The 16,420-nt window shown below is 41.6% G+C and overlaps 1 protein-coding gene and 1 pseudogene across 6 annotated transcripts in view; both read left to right on the forward strand.

The window, feature by feature from the left end:
• The window catches only part of SLC25A26 (solute carrier family 25 member 26), a 192,892-nt gene that overhangs the window by 73,646 nt on the left and 102,826 nt on the right, over positions 1–16,420 (forward strand). The gene's annotated exons all lie outside the window — the stretch shown is intronic.
• Positions 3,160–7,932, forward strand: LOC306646435 (protein O-mannose kinase-like; annotated as a pseudogene). The gene is made up of 2 exons: positions 3,160–3,972; positions 7,917–7,932. The product of its transcript is annotated as a protein O-mannose kinase-like (transcript).

The raw sequence follows: 16,420 nt of genomic DNA on the forward strand, positions 1-16,420 counted from the left end.
TCCCTCTCTGTGGTGAAATCTTAGGAGGTAGCTGTTCTGTGTAAATGTGTTCATTCTCTTGAGGGGCCAGGGAAGAGGGGAAGGGGAGAGAGGGCTGAGGAGGGGTGATGAGAGAAAGAGAGGCCACTTTGGAATTGAGTCTTGCCCTTAAGGGGCCTTGACTAATCTAAACCATATTTTCCAACCCACTTTACAGTATTAAAAATAATAGTCTGGTTAAAAAAAAGAAGTAATATATAAAATCTAAAACAATGTACTGTATCTGTTATTAAGGTTAGTTGGTAAGCCCAGTGTTCTTTAGCCTCATGTTTTATGTCTTGGGGAGGGAAAAACCTTTTCCTTAACCCTTTTAGATTCTGGGATGGAGGGCCTGCAAATTAAATTGACAGAAGACCGATTGGCAAGAAAATAGAAACCAGATTTAAATATGAATGTATACACAGTGGGTCGCAAGGAACTGTAACTGAAGGAGGGGGTTGGAATTTGGGGCTTGTATAATGGTTTTGTGACAGTGTCTGTCTGGGCTTCTCCAAGAAGAGGTGCAGAGAGCTGCTCCTGGGGAGGGGGTTCTGATGGCAGAGTTTTTTTGAAATCTTTTAGGAGGATCTGCTTTTAGGTAGGTAAAGGATTTCAGGAACTCTTATACCTTCAGTTCAAAATAATTTTCTTGCCACAGTGATTTATTCTGCACCCTCTCATGTCATCAATTTTATTTTTTTAAATTTTAACTACTGAGACTAATATTTTGTCTTTACATCATGATTTTCCCTCTTCAAGACACTTATTCCTTTTTATTCATTTTCCTGAGATGTTATTTTACATATAAAAAATATGTCCATTTAATGGACATTGCATTTTGACATAGTCGTATAATCTTACAACCCCATCACCTCAAATAAGAGAGAGACCTAGAACAGGTGTAAGTTTTTTATGGCATGGGACAGATAGTATTCTAGACTTTGCAGACCATCCTGGCTGTTACCCTACTCAGTTCTGCCCTTGTAGTGTGAAAGCAGCCATAGAGGACATGTAAGTGGATAAAACTACTCACCAAAACAGGCGGGCAGCCTGCAGCTTGTGGTCTGCCTCTATCAGTACTGGACATTTTCATCACCACTAGAAAAGTTCTCTTGTGCCCTTTATATCAAATCTCTAAGCCCAGCCACACACTATTCTGCTGTCTAGGTTTTAGATCTGGTGTGTGTATTTTAAAGAATTTAAAATACGTGAAATCATATGGTGGGTCCTCTTTAGCACCTAGCTTCTTTTACTCAGCATATTTTCTGGAGTTCAGCCACGTTGCATGTAGCAGTTGCTTATTCATTTTTGGTGGCCAGTAGTGTTCAGTTGTATGAGTGTGCACGAGTGGTTTATCCATTCTCCTGTAGATAGCCATTTGGGGCTCTGATAAATAAAGCAACAGTGGCTATTCTTTGGGTATTTGTTTCAGTTTCTTTTGGGCAAATACTTAGGAGTGGAGTATATGGGTCAAATGTTGTGTGTGTAATTTTTTAAAAAACTGCCAAACTGCTTTCGGAAGTGATTGTTTCATGTTACCCTTCTACCAGCTATGCAAGAGTGTTCTTAGTTGTTCCATATCCTTGTCAACACTTGGCAGACTTCTTTGTTTTTTTACTTTTCCATCCCAGTATGCAGTCATTTCCTTCCTTCCTTCCTTCCTTCCTTCCTTCCTTTCCTTCCTTCCTTCCTTCCTTTCTTTTTTTTAGGGTACCGGGATCGAACTCAGGGGCACTTGACCACTGAGCCACATCCCCAGCCCTATTTTGCATTTAATTTAGAGACAGGGTCTCACTGAGTTGCTCAGGGCCTCACTAAGTAGCTGAGGCTGGCTTTGAACTCGAAATCTTCCTGCCTCATCCTCCCGAGCTGCTGGGATTACAGGCGTGCACCACCGTGTCTGACTGTCAGCCTTCTTTCACTCTGAAACTTGGTCCATGTTGTTATATGTATGGTAGTTCTTCCTTTTTTTTTTTTTTTAATGTACTTTGCATATGCCATTGTCTGAATATACCACAACTTGTGTTTATGTCCTCTGTTGATGGGTATTTCGGTTGTGGGTAGTTCATGGCTGTTGTGAGCACAGCTGCTGTGGACCTTCTGCATGTGGTTTTGTGAGTTGAGGGACTTACTTCTCTTAGTTGTATACATAGGGACACAACTGCTGTGCTGGGAGGTAAGATATATCTATTTAGTCTCATTGGTACAGCCGAATTCTTGTCCAAAGTAGCTGAAGCAATTTATACTCTCAAAAAGGCACATATTCTTCTTTTCCTTTATTTGAAAGACTTTTTTTTTTTTTTTTTTGGTTTACATGTTAAGCAAAAATTTTATTTTACATGATCTTCAAAATATAACATCCCATGTGAGAGATATTTTGTATAATTGAGTGACAAAATACAGCTGTCAGGAGTCTGACAGTAGACCGAGGCTGCTACCCCTGCCCATCTTAGAGTATCGTTGGGAGAGCAGTGATTCTTTCTGGGCTCAGGACCTTCCCCTCAGCAGCTTCACATCAGTCCACAGACATGTTAAGGTAGGGCAGGGATTGTCGGCAGGGAGGGTTTTTGTGGTGATTTCATTAATAAAATTCTGGCAGAGAGGAGACTTTTTAGTGGATCTTATTTAGTTGAGTATATTTAAGTGAAAAACAAAAGAGTGAGCCACCCTTTCTTTGAGGCTGTGGGAGGCTAGCAGTTCTGTGGTCTCTAAGTTCCTCTGTACATGGAGGTCGGAAGTCACATCCCCATGCCTCTGAGACCCTGAGGGCCACGCGCCTTTTCCCGCCACCTGTGAAGAAAGCAGTTCTTGTGCTTGTGTCATTTGTGCTTGGCTTGACGGGGGAAATGGTAGGTCAGAGAGAACTGGCTTGAAAATGGTGTGGCACAGGGAAAGCAGTTTAGGTGTTTTCGGCTGTAGAATATTTGGGGCTTACAAAGTCTTTGTAAAAGAGCATAGGATAGCGCGGGTTGAGGGCCTGCAGTAAGGCGCGCTGGCCAGTGGCACAGCCTTCTACTGGCGTGGGTTCCCCTGAGAGACGGGCAGGAGGCTGCATTTTGTGCTGGGCCCACACCTGGCTGGCCAGTGTCTCTGCCCCGGGCTGCCGCTGGGCTGCACCACCCCTGCGCCTCGTACCCCCGCTGCTGAAGGCCGGAGGACTCCGCCCATGACAGGCAGGCATCAGTCCTTCCATATGGCTGCTTGTGGTATACGGACGGGTTCGTTGCTGCCAGAGCTGTGTGAAAAAAAGCTCCTATCTGCTTTGTGGAGAATGGATTGGAAAAGAGAAAGAAGGGAGAGACCATGCAGGAAACTGTCGCAGAAGTTCAGAGGACTTTCAAACCAGTCCCTGGGACCAACCAGAACACTGTTTGACCCAGATACCTGGTTGGAGACCTAGCCGGGAGAAGGAGGATGCTCCTGGAAGGAACTGAAATGGGAGAACAACATGGAGAGGAAAGCCCAGGAAAGCAGGAAAGGTCTCACCCACAGAGAAGTCCCCCGCGTGGTTGGGCTTCTGCTCACCATGGCCCTTATGATTGTGCTCTACCTCTACCTTGACCAATTTTTCATATTCCCTCAACATTCCACCAAGGACCCTAGATCTTGTCCACATGGTAACGTCAGAATGGGGCAGATGAAAAACTGCTCACCCTGGCTGTCTTGTGAGGAGCGGAGGACAGAAGTGAGACAGTTAAAGCACGTTGGGGAAGGAGCCGTGAAGAGTCTTTCTATCTGAGTGGAAGGAATGCAAAGTTGCTCTCTCTCGGCTCACCAGTTTGGAAATGAAAGATGATTTCCTCTATGGCTGCAGATGCAAACACATTGTCACATTGCTTGGCTGTTGTGAGGATGGAACACTATTCTTACTGAATATCACCCTTTCGGTTCCTTGAGCAACCTGGAAGAAACCCCAAACCTTTCCTTTTGGGGCACGTTGAGGGGAGTGATATGGTTTGATTCCATTTGTTTGATATTCATAAAGTCTGTAAGAGCCAGAATGCATGTTGTAGCATGCATCAGAACTTCATTCCTTCCTTTTGTTTTGCAGTACTAGGAATTGAACCCAGGGGCACTGTGCCAGTTACATTCCATGGAAATTGATTTCAGTTCACGATCCTCCCCTCTCCCCTTCTCCTTCTACTAGACTTCCTTTTACCATCTGTTAACTTGTATTTGATTGGTTCTTTATGTACTCTTATCTTTCCCTCCCTCTTTCCTTTATTTTACTCTAGATTCCACATAAACATTCAACCTTTAAGTTTCTGAGTTTGGTTAATTTCACTTAGTATGATATTCTCCATTTCTATCCGTTTACTGGCAAATGTCATAATTTCATTCTTTTTAATGGCTGAGTAGAACTCCATTGTGTATATGTACTAGAATTTCTTAATCCATTCATCTACTGATGGGCATCTGGGTTAATTCCATAGATACTGCGAATTGTGCTGCTATAAACATTTTTTATTCAATGCCATTTTTGAAACTATGAAGAAAAACCATTATGTGAAGACTGTCTTCATATATTGCCAGTTTAAAATCTTCCATCTATATATTTCTTAAAAGCTCATAAATTCAGTTATTAGGGTAGGCAGAACCTCTTTATAGCTACACTTTATTACTTCCTTCAAATACTGGGTAGATCACTATTTTTCTTCATCTAAGCCAGGAAGCAAATTAAACCAGATTTTAATCAGACCCAGTTTGCTCTTAGTTAGCAACCTCTATGTAGTTGCCAGGAGAGGTAAAATACACTCAAACGTGCAGGTGAAGCCAGGCACTATGGTGCACACCTGTAATTCCAGCTACTCCAGAGGCTGAGGCAGAAGGATCTCAAGTTTGAGGCCAGCAATTAAGTGAGACTGTGTCTCAAAATAAAGTAAAAAGGGCTGGGGGTATAGCTCAATGGCAGAGTGCTTGCCTACCATGTGTGAGGCCATGGGTTTAATCCCAGGTGCCAGAGAAAAAATAATGACCAAAAAAGAAAACATAGGCAAAAAGTCATATAGCTGGGTAGCCAAAAAAGCAAACAGAGCTGACACAAAAAACCACCATCAGCGTAGAACTGCTGTAACTTCCATTCGGTACTTAAACTCCACTCTTCAATGGCTGCACTGATTTTTTTATAGCATTTCTCTTGTCTGAGACATCACAGTATCTCTGAGTGAATTCAAAACCTTTTGATAAGTATCCAACATATCCTGAGCAGTGGGTCTTTCTGCAGGATTCTGGCTCTTACAGACTTTATGAATATCAAACAAATGGAATCGAACCATATCACTCCCCTCAATGTGCCCCCAAAGGAAACTGGAGGCATCTGGAATCTTCCACATATCAATCTTCTCATCATATGAGGGCATGAGATCATCATGAAAGGGTGTGTCCTCGTCATAGGGCCACAGCTGCTCAGGAGCCACAAAATCCCCATGAAGCTCCCTGTGGACACATTTCACAAACGTCCCAGAGCTGTGGTTCACCAGGGGTAAGGCATCTAGGAAGCTGACTCTGTTCATTTCTGCAGCTCTCCAAAGAACAGCCCCTATGTGGTTTTGAGTTAACAAACCACAAATTTAAATCCTACACCTGCTTGGTGCCAGGCCCTGGTGCAGTCCACATGCATAGACATGTAGTTCTGTGAGCATCTAGTATGGTTGAAGGAGTTTCATTATGTAATAACATACATTAGATAACCCCACAGGCCAGGAGATCACTTTGGATTGCTGTTCCATCTTCCTTTCAGGCTACAATCTGTCAGCATCTTAAAGGCAGAAGGATTCGAGTGCTCCCAGATCTGCATGTTGCTTATTCTTTACTCAGCATTTGCTCAGTGCTCAAGCTTCAGTGTATATAAGTTTCTCTGTAAGGTTGTATGTAGACAATCAGGTATCCTAAACCTGTTAGGGTGATCTAAGAGAAACTTGTTGAAATTTTGAACTGACTTGAATACTGTCTTCCTCTACTGTGCTTAGTCAATAAGAGACCCTACCCAATGTTGGATTTCCCTTTTCCTGTGTGCTGGAGGGTTTCTTCCTCCACTGCCTTGTTCTGGTCTCCTTTCATGCTTCCACAGTTCTAATGTACACAAATCCTCCTAACTATTCGTACAGTTCCAGTCGATAGGAGATTCAAACCACATATAGAATAAAAAAAGAATAGGTAACCAGAATAAAAGTTAGACAGAAATTCTAAGAGAAGGTGAGGTAATGTATCCTGCTGTGTTCCTATGTCCACTAAATGAGGATTTGTAGGTCAGTGGAAGTACAGTGGTTTGGTAGTTGAATCATGTGCTCCGAGTCTTCCCCGTGGAAGAGGTGCTGTGTGTTAACAAGGTAAACACGTTCTTGCCCAGCTCAGCGTCTGGAAGGTGAGCTGAATGTACTGAGTGCCTCACAGGTGCTGTGGGAATGTCATAGTAGGACTCTAATGGACTCCAGATCAGTTGGTGGCATTTTCCTAAAGGTGGTGCTGTCAGGTCTGGGTTCTCATGTGTGAAGAGTAGTTAGGTGAAATAGGTGGAGGGATGGGGAAAGTGAGCCGCCTTTAGACTGTAGGTCCCTCAGGCCCCAGGGCAAGGCCAGGCAGCCTAGAGCACTGGGGAGGGCAGAGTGGCTGCGGTGAGCCAGTGCATGCAGGGCCTTGGTGACCTGGAAGTACGTCTTGCTTTATCCTATAAATAGAAGCTCACTGTAGGCTTTAAAAGAAGATACATTTGGATGGTCAGTGTCCCCCAAAAGCCTACGTGTTAAAGGCTTGGTCCCCAAGGTAGTGCTTTTAGGGGGTGGTGACGCCTTTAAGAGGTGGAGCCTGAAGGGGAGTCTTCAGGTCACTGGGAGCATGCCGCGGGACCTCCTCCGCCCCACCCCACCTCTCCTCTCTCTTGCTTCTGCAGGTGAGTGGTTTTACCATCTGCTCTTGACACCATGTGCTGCCTCACCAAAGGCCCAGAGTAGTGGGGCCAGTCGTCTTGGACTGGAAACTCCAAACAGCCCAAATAAACCTCTCGGTGAATTAGCTCAGGCAGTTGTTATAGTGATGGAAAGCTGCCTACTATAGGAGGTGGTTGTTTTTGTTTGTTGGTCTTTTTTTTTTTTTTTTTTTTTTTTTTTTTTTTTTTTTTATGTCTCTGGTCCCTCTGGAGAATGGGTGATGGCGAGGTTGGACAGTGAGGAGTCAGGATGTTGCCGTTCTCCATGTGAGAAGTGATGGTAGCTTGGACTAGGGAGGCAACAGAGAGAAACAGACTTATGGAAGAGAGATTTTGGAGACAGGACAGGACAGGACTTTCTGCCAGGTTGTGAAGAAGGAGGAGGCACCAGGACAGCTCTGCAGGTTTCTGACACAAACACCTGGACAGAATGAGCACATTCTTCAACCTAGGGAACCTGGGAGGAGCTGGGCTCGGGGTCTGTCTGGTGGACCATGAGGTAGATGGTGGGGCACCCCAAGTGTGAGTGTCCTGCCAGTGAGAGAGCTAAGCAGAGCTACCGAGGGGACAGTAGCTCTGGGTCAGAGAAATTTCAGAAGGGTTTTTTAAAAACATCTATTTGAGTTGGCCAGCAGCTTTGTGAGTCTCATAATTTTTCTTGGAGTATTCCTTATTACAGAAATCTACAAATACCACAGATAATGCTAATAAATTCTTTCTCTTAAAATATCTAGCATGACAGCAGCAGTAAAGGAAAGTGGAAAGATAAAAGTCTTGAGATAAGGTGTCCTGTGGAACCATCCAGAAGCTGCCAGCCATACAGCATGCCCGGGTCCTTATCATCTATTTCCCCAGGCAGTGCCTGTCTTTTATGGATTAACTGAGTAAGTCGTTCAAGGTCATTTGGCAGATGTCCATTCTGTCAGTCTGCTTGACGTCATAGCTTTTGCTCTTTCCACTGGTCTTGTTGCAGTCCAGAAAACAGTTAAGCTAAAATTAGGAACTGCAGTTAACCTAAAATCGTTTCTGAAGCCTCTGTTGATCCCACAGATAGGTGCAGTAGCCTTTATTTCAGCAGCGTACCTCTTGACTTACTGCCTGTGCCTTGGACCAGAGTTTCCTCAGCCAACACAGCGTTAAGCCTCGGAACCTTAGAATGGTAAAACTTCAATGTTGCAAGGGACTTGAGTAGGCTTGGTATCTAATAGCTTTACTTTATAGATAAGGAAACAATGATATCAAAGTCACAGATCCTGTTAATGGGAAAGGCAGACTGTTTAGCCTAAATACGAGTGTCCTGGTCTTTCTGTACCAGTGTACACTGCTGTTCTCATCTTTGACTCCACCAGCCGTTCTTCCAAAATGCCTCACATGCCTGTTCCTATCTCCAGTTTCTACTCCTAGCCTGGAAGAATCTCTCATCTCCCATGCACTCATGCAGTGCTGCAGAACCTCCTCATTGTGGTCTTTTCCTAAAGCACCCCTCTGCCTGTGTGTTGTGAGAGAGTCTGCCATCAACATAGACCAACATGTTTGTGTCTTTCCACGATGGCAGAATTTCTTGAATAACAATAAATTCCCAAGCTACACCCCTTTTAGGGGTGACAACTCACCAAATACTTATAGGTCACCTCATAATCAGAAGCGGGAGAATCACAAGTTCTTTTATTTCACTTCAGTTTTAATTTCTGATATTGATAACCCTCAAGTCACACATGGTACTTCACACAGTGATACATGTAGGTCACAGAAAGGCTAAGAAAGGGGTCAAGGTGGCCCCAGGGTTACAGGATGCTGTTCTAAGAGCACAGGCAGAGGGCAGATACAAATGCAAAGAGTTAAAGAGTCACTGCAGGTGGTCAGGTTAGATAAGGACTTTTTAAAAAATATTTTAAATATTCTTTTATTCACGTACTCACTCAATAAACATGCCTTCAGTGTTTGATCTGCGCCCCATGTTTCGGTAGAAAGGAAAGACATCTTTTCCTTCTAGTAACTTGCATTTGGAGAGGAATCAGAAATGGGGACTGCAATTGAGTAGTGTTCCAATGCTTCAGGGTTACAGAGAAAAGTAAAAAAGCAAACATAGCTTGATGTGTTTCTCAGGGAGGGTAGATAAGGACTTTAATGCAGCAGTTCCTCAGAGTTACCAAGGCAAGGGTCCAGATGGACAGCAATTTCAGGTGTCCTCTTAGAGTGGGCTGATCAGTCTCGTCACAGGCAGGAGAAACCAGTGCTGTGCTGAAGGCCAGAGGTGTAAAACCAGAGGTTTGTTGCTGTGGTGAATATCCTGGGCAAGGCTCCTGACAAGTGACCAGGTGGTGGGGTCAGGGATACTGCTGTGTCTAGTCTTGGGGGGCTTCTCCTTTTATGGGCCTTAGGTGAGGGGGTTACTTCTGGTAAGTTTCTGGCATTCCGGATGTCCATGTGTCCAGGTACTCCTTGATTCAGCTTGGTAAGTTAATGTGTATTATTTATCATTATGTGCTATATCATTGTGTTGGGCAGATAGCAGTTGTTTACTTGTGCAAACAAGGTATAGAGTCATTGTGCCTTGACACTTGTATTCACAGTGGAGTAATCATGGCAGACTACTCCTTTATAAGATGGCCTAACTCAGGGTTAGGTACAGCCTGAAAACTACCGTTCTATATATATCACAGCGTAACTCAGAGCAGGCCTGCCCTCCACTCTGTGTCCCCCTCTCCAGCTCACTCCAACTTTGAATTTTCCCCAGAGCCTCCTATTTTGCCTCAGCAACCTTCTCTTTAGACTGGCTTCATGATATCCTATAGTGAAGGCCCATATTATATATTTCCCTTCTGTATGCACCCACTAATTCTGTTCTCCGTATGTCAGGAGACTTTGGAACTTGGCAGAGTTATTATTTCCCAGTGACTTTTCTCTGTCCTTTCTCTCAGAAGATCCTGCTCCCCACCTTCACCTGTAAAACACTGTTTTTTAAAACCTGGCGTACATCTTCCACCACCGTGGGTGTCTGAGGGCTCCTCTTGCCTCTCCCTGCTCATCTTCTTTTCTGCCTTGAATCTTGCAGGAGGTCTGTGAATGTTTGTCATATAAGTGCATTGTTGTTATTTTTTCTTTGGAGTTATATTTTCTTAAAAGGGTGTTGAATCTCTCAGTCATTTGGATTTTAAGACTATGATTATCTTTGGATTTTATGCCCTTGTTTTGCTATGTCATTTGTCTCTGGTTCCTTGTTGCCATGCCACTTTTGACACTCTCCCTGGCTTTTGAGAAAAGGGATCATAAATGAATGGTAGCTGGAGTCATAAGAACTTGGTGGAAATAGGCCTGATTTGAATTGTTTATTCTTTTTCTGGTGCTAGGGATCCAGTGCAGGACCTCACACATACTCAGCATGTGCTCTACCACTGATCTACTTCCCCAGGCAAGTGGGCTTGATTTGAAAATGGAAATGGAATCAGTGGGAATTTTCTATTTTTAGGTATTGGCATTTGTATAAGTGTACTTAAATTATTTTGCAGAGACCATTACTTAAAAGCTGCACTATCTATAGTCTATGAAAAATGCTTTGTATAAAGGATGATATATGTGCATATATATACAAGTCAACTCTAATTATGCTATAGAGTGGTTAACCTGCATAATATCTAAGAATAACTGTTCCATTTGAAGGACTCTGATCATGAGTTCACATTCCACAGGTGACAAGGGCAAGGATTTCCCATAATTCCATCTAAATCTCTACAAAAGGATATGTTAGCTAACATAAAGAACCTTCAAGGATTTGCTGTGTGTTCTCAGGATCCTGGCACCTGAAGGTTAGCCATTGAACATGGTCACGTTTGCCTTCGACTACCTGAAATAACAGGGCATGAAGATTTACTAAATTTGAATTTTCTGTTTTTTTTTTTTCTTTGTGACTGATAATAAATGACTGTTTGCAAATTCTCTAGGGCTTCTTTTCATTATAAATATCACTTGATAAGGAAGTTGGTAGGAGGCAGCTAAGACCTTTAGGACTGACCACCTCATCTCTCTTGGCTTTGCCAGTATTTAAAACAAACAAATTTAGTCCCATGGTAAATTAGATTTCCACAAGCAGTCTACTCCCCCTGCATATATGCCTGGGTTTACACACACACACACACACACACACACACACACACACACAGAGTTGTGATAGCTTGGCTTGGTTCATGTAGTCTAACCTTCTAGAATGCAGGTTTAGAGCATCCCACTTCTCTCTGGGTTACCTTTGTTGCGTCTTCCATGCAGGTCCCAGAGTTCTGGCCTGTATTATATGAATCTTTGGAATTATTTCCTTGTTTTTTTGTTTTTTGTTTTTGAATGATACCTCAGGTTGATTGACTTGTTAAACCTGTGTATATCTTAAACTGTCAATTTTTTTTTGTTTAGTTTTGCATTCTTTACACAGAAAAGATCAATTATGAAGAGTTCTGTTACTAGCAACCAACCTGGATCCTGGCTGGCCACATGAGAAATAAGAAAACATGTGAAAAAGGAAAACTGAATTGTATGCAGTTTGACCAGAATGGAGAGAAGCAGCTAGATGGTTTCTCCCCTGGTTCTGCAGAAATTGTTACAGTTTGTAGAAACAGAAGCCAGGTGCTTTACATGTGTAGATTTAGCTAGGCTGGGCTAGCCAGAGAACAGGCTGTGTTCGGCCTCCTTGGTGCCACGGAGTAGGTTTTCAGTTTTCATTCTCCTCATGAAGAAGTTCTGGAGGCAGAAAAGCAGTTTTCAGGAAGTTGCTTTTAGTTTTAAAGGGACTCTGCTTCAGTTCCACTGAATGTTTTCCTTAATTTAGAAAACAAAGGAAGCACATTCTGGGTTAGTTCTGCACACTGTGTACACCTTCATAGCTTCTACCAGTGGAAGATGTGCCTCTGTTACAGGTGTGCCCTAAAGAGTTTTGAACTTGAGGTAATCGGTACTGTATTCTTACAGAGATAAGTATGGTTTTGGTGTATATTGCACACACAATTATACACGTGTCTGTACGTGTGTGTGCATATGTATGTATGGGTGTATGTGTGTGTAGGTATACAACAATTTTAAAACTTAGGGGCAAAACCAATTTTAATCCCCCTGCCCTTTTTGGTGGTGCTGGGGGTAGACACAGTGGGGCTCTACCTTTGAGTTATATCACTGGCCTTTTTATTTTTTATTTTGAGATTGAGTCTTGCTAAATTGTCTAGGTTGCTCTTGAACTTGGGATCCTCCCGCCTCAGGCTCCCAAGTTGCTGGGATTCATCTTTGTTTATGAACTGGTAGCTGGTTATCCTTTCCGTGATCCAGAATCTAACTCTTATCAAGGAGCACCACAGAATTGGTTCTCAAAGCCAAAAATCTTGTTTTAATCATCTTTGTATCCCCGAATCCACCACAGCTCTAGATTCTCAGTGGGCCTTCAGTAGATGCTCATGGTATTAATGGAGATTGAGTCAGACTGAGTCTTTGAACTTCATATTGTTTTACTCAGAAAAAGATTTTCTGTACTCTTTAAAGGGTTCTTAGAGGGTTTTTTTTTCCCCAGTTCATTCTATCACGATTGTTCTTTACATCCATGTCTTATTTAATGATGAAAAGGCAAGTAATAATTTAGTCCTCAAGAATGTAAATATATTAACGTAATAAGAACTTTTGAGAAATCAAGTTTTACAAAGTTACTGCAGTTTGATTTTGTAGAAAGATATTTGTAGTGCAGATTTATGTTAATCTTTTATTAATTCAATTGATCATTAAATTGTTAATTTGATTAATTTAATGAATAAATAAATTGACTTATATTAATAAATGAATGATTTTTTTCCTTAGGAACTTGATTGAAAAAACTAACTGTCCTGTGAAGTCATATTTTGTATTTGTATAGTAATTTGTCCTTCCCTGTCTCTTTTCCTGTGTTGCCCAGGCTGCTCTGAGCATGTGTGCTCAAGTAGTCATCTGCCTTGGCCTCCCAGTAGCCACCAATGCAGGAATGTGCCACCACACCCAGCATTCCTAATTTGTTATTAATATATTTCAATGAAAAAGGAAAACTGCAGATTTTAAAAATTATACTCATTTTTCTTAGTGCTATGATGATGTTGCATTTTTTCTGTAATGTTATGAAAAGAAAAAAAAAGTCCTATTAAAATGCAAATTCAAGAATGGGTTATCTTGGACTGGGGTTGTGGCTCAGTGGTAGAGCGTTTATCTAGTATGTGTGAGGCACTGGGTTCAGTTCTCAGCACCACATATAAATTAATAAATTAAATAAATGTCCAGTGACAACTAAAAAATTTTGTAGAAAAACAAGAATGGGTTATCTTATAGCAGAAGGTTTACTTTATAAATTTCAGCAATTTCCTCTATAACTTTAATTAATATGTAAAGCTGCTTCTGTGAGGCACTCATTGTGTGTGTTAGACCTTTCTGGTCTTAAACTTGGTGCATGTGGTCCTAGCATGTGGCCTACCGGTAAGAAGGAAATTGGCTGAGGCTCATCAGTTCCCATATTTTCAGATGGCTTACTGTTATCCTGTTTCCTTTATCTATGGGAATCTAAAACGTTTGCCATCTGGTATCTTTCTATTTCCTATCTAACAACATCTTCAGTCATCTAGAACCGTTCAAGTCATTTACAACATTTTTACCTTAAAAGTGCCCCCAAATACCAGGTGTGGTGGCACATGCCTATAATCTTGGCAACTTGGGAGGCCGAGGCAGGAGTATCCTTTATTTATATGTGGTGCTGAGTATTGAACCCAGGGCCTCACACATGCCAGGCAAGCACTCTACCACCGAGCTACAACTCCAGCCCCAAGAACCTCATTTTAAATGAGTCTTAACTATTCTTTCAGTTTTTATATCTTTAGTCTCACAAAATAAGTTTTTCCATTCTGAGTACTATTATAAATAGCTATTCAATCTTTAGTCATTTTAAAAATTCATTTGTTAGCATTTCTAGGTTTAGCTTATGTCCCTAATTTTTTTAAAAAGAAACTATTTAATTAAAATGTTTCAGTGGTTACAAAATAAAGATTAGGACATAATCTGCTTTCTCATTTAGAATATTTTCCATAGGGGCAGTAAAATGCTGATTCCTAGGCTTCTGGATTTTTAATTTTTGAGAGACTTCATCTTTCTTACTTTGAAAAGAGAATATGTGAATTTTTCTAATTATAATTGTGCTCCAAAATGCAAATAAAGTCGAAGATAGTTGAATCCTTTTTTTAAAAAAAAAATAAGCACATGCCTGGAATTCTAGCAGCTGGGGAGGCTGAGGCAGGAGGATCCCAAGTTGAAAGCCAGCTTCAGCAATTTAGCAAAAACCCTAAGCAACTTTGTGAGAACCTGGGGATGTGGCTCAGTGGTTAAGCAACCCTGGGTTCAAGTCCCCATATCAAAAAAAAAAATAAGCTTATTTTTTTAGAATGGTCTTAATTTGTAAAATTATTGCCGAATTCATAAGCATTACCATATATTCCATGTGGACTTTATTCTGTTATTAATAGCTTCCATTTGTTAGGTACATTAGTTACAATTAGTGAGCCTATACCAATATGTTGTTATCAGCAGAAGTCCATACTTTTTTTGGATTTCTTTAGTTTTTACCTGTGTTTTTTCTTTTGTAGCATCTCACTCAGCATCACATTTCACTTAGTTGTCATATATGGAGGCTCTGAGAAACTTCGGAAGCTTTACTTAATTTTAGTGACCTTGATGATTTGGAGGAAGACTGGTCAGGTATGGTGCAGACAGTGTTTTGGGATTTGGCGGATGTTTTTCTCATGGTTAGACTGGTGTTGGGGTACATGGTTTCACCTGGCTAAGGTAGTGTATGTCAAGTTGCTGTTCTCTACTGGCCATCCTGTTACCTGTAGAAGGAAGTCACTGTGTGCACAGTGCCCCCTTCAGGAGGGCACGTTATGCCATACCTTGTGTGTCTCCAGGCATCATTATTTGGAATTCTTCAGTGTGGAATGTTCCTTCTCTAAAGTATATTCATTTATTCAGGTATTTGTCATGGCAGTATGGATTCGTGGATATTTGTTTTGTGCTTGGGTTGTGATCCAGTGCTACTTTATTGATTTTTTTGTTTAATTTATTCTAGTTTTGGCATTCGGGTTCATTTTCAGCTGGCACTTTTTGTCCCCTTGATTTATCCCCTGATCAGTGTGGGTGGGGGTTTCACTGCCTCTTCCTACTTCCTTACTCTGGCACTGCAGGCTGCTCCAGGCTGCTCCAGGCTCATCTTGTAAGTATCCTGTACTGCTCCAAGGAACCCTGGTCTCCTCCCTCTTCCTCCAACTTCTCTCTCTCTTTTTTTTTTTTTTTTTTTTTAGGTACTAGGGATTGAACCCAGGGCCTTGTGCTTACGAGGCAAGCACGCTACCAACTGAGCTATATCTCCAGCCCTCCCCCCACTTCTTTAGTATAAAACGTTTTTGAACACTTGTAATTTGCTCACCATTGTGACAGGCACTCAGTTTCCAAGATGACACAGGATAAATGCCAAATTATTATTTCTATGTAACAGACTTAACATGCCCAGTAAAATTTTCTAGTTCCTTTTTTCTTTTTAAGTTTTACAATGTCTTGCCAGGCGTGGTAGTAAATGTCTGTAAACCCAGCTATTCAGGAAGCTGAGGCAGGAGGATGGCAAGTTCACAGTCAGTCTGGGCAACTTAGCAAGACCCTGTCTCAAAATAAAAGGGGCTGGGGATGTGGCATAATGGTAGAATGCCTGCTTAGCAGGTGCAGCCTTTGGGTTTAATGTCCTATGCTGCCAAAACAATTGTTTCTAATGATGTCTGTTTAAAAATACAGTCATATATATTAATTTCTAAAAAATTGTCTAAAGATGATTAAAACCATATGTGCCATGAGTTGGGATTTTTGCTTTTCCTTTTACTTCATTGCTCAACTTCCTCTCCTCTTTTTTACTTCCCATAGTCCAGATTAACAACCTAATATGTGTGCATGTATTTGTATGTATCCTTTCATCATAATTTTTTTTTTTGTTTTGGGGATTAAATCCAGGTGTGTTTAACCACTGAGCCACAGCCCCCTTTTTAATAATTAATTAATTAAAAATTTGAGACAGGGTCTCGCTAAATTGCTTAGGGCCTTCCTAAATTGCTGAGTCTGGCCTTGAACTTGTGATCCTTGTACCTCAGCCTCCCAAGTCACTGGGATGATAGGCAGTGTGCCACCCATGCCTGGCACTGTGTGTATCTTTTTATATTTGCTTCCATACTGTCATAATCATATGAATAGTTTTTATTTTCTGCTTTATAAAAGGGGCTTTACATTATACATGTTTTTCTCAACAGTATCCGTTCAAATCCTCATGTCAACTGTTATAGTTCTAATACATTCTTATGCTTATTTGTGGTAGAGTTTTGTTATTTTACTGTATCCAGCTGTTTCCCCATTAATGACATTTGTTTCTAGGTTAGTCAGTGTGAACAGTGTTGCAGTAAA

This window comes from Sciurus vulgaris (genome assembly GCF_902686455.1).
Source record: "Sciurus vulgaris genome assembly, chromosome: 16".
Lineage (NCBI taxonomy): Eukaryota > Metazoa > Chordata > Mammalia > Rodentia > Sciuridae > Sciurus > Sciurus vulgaris.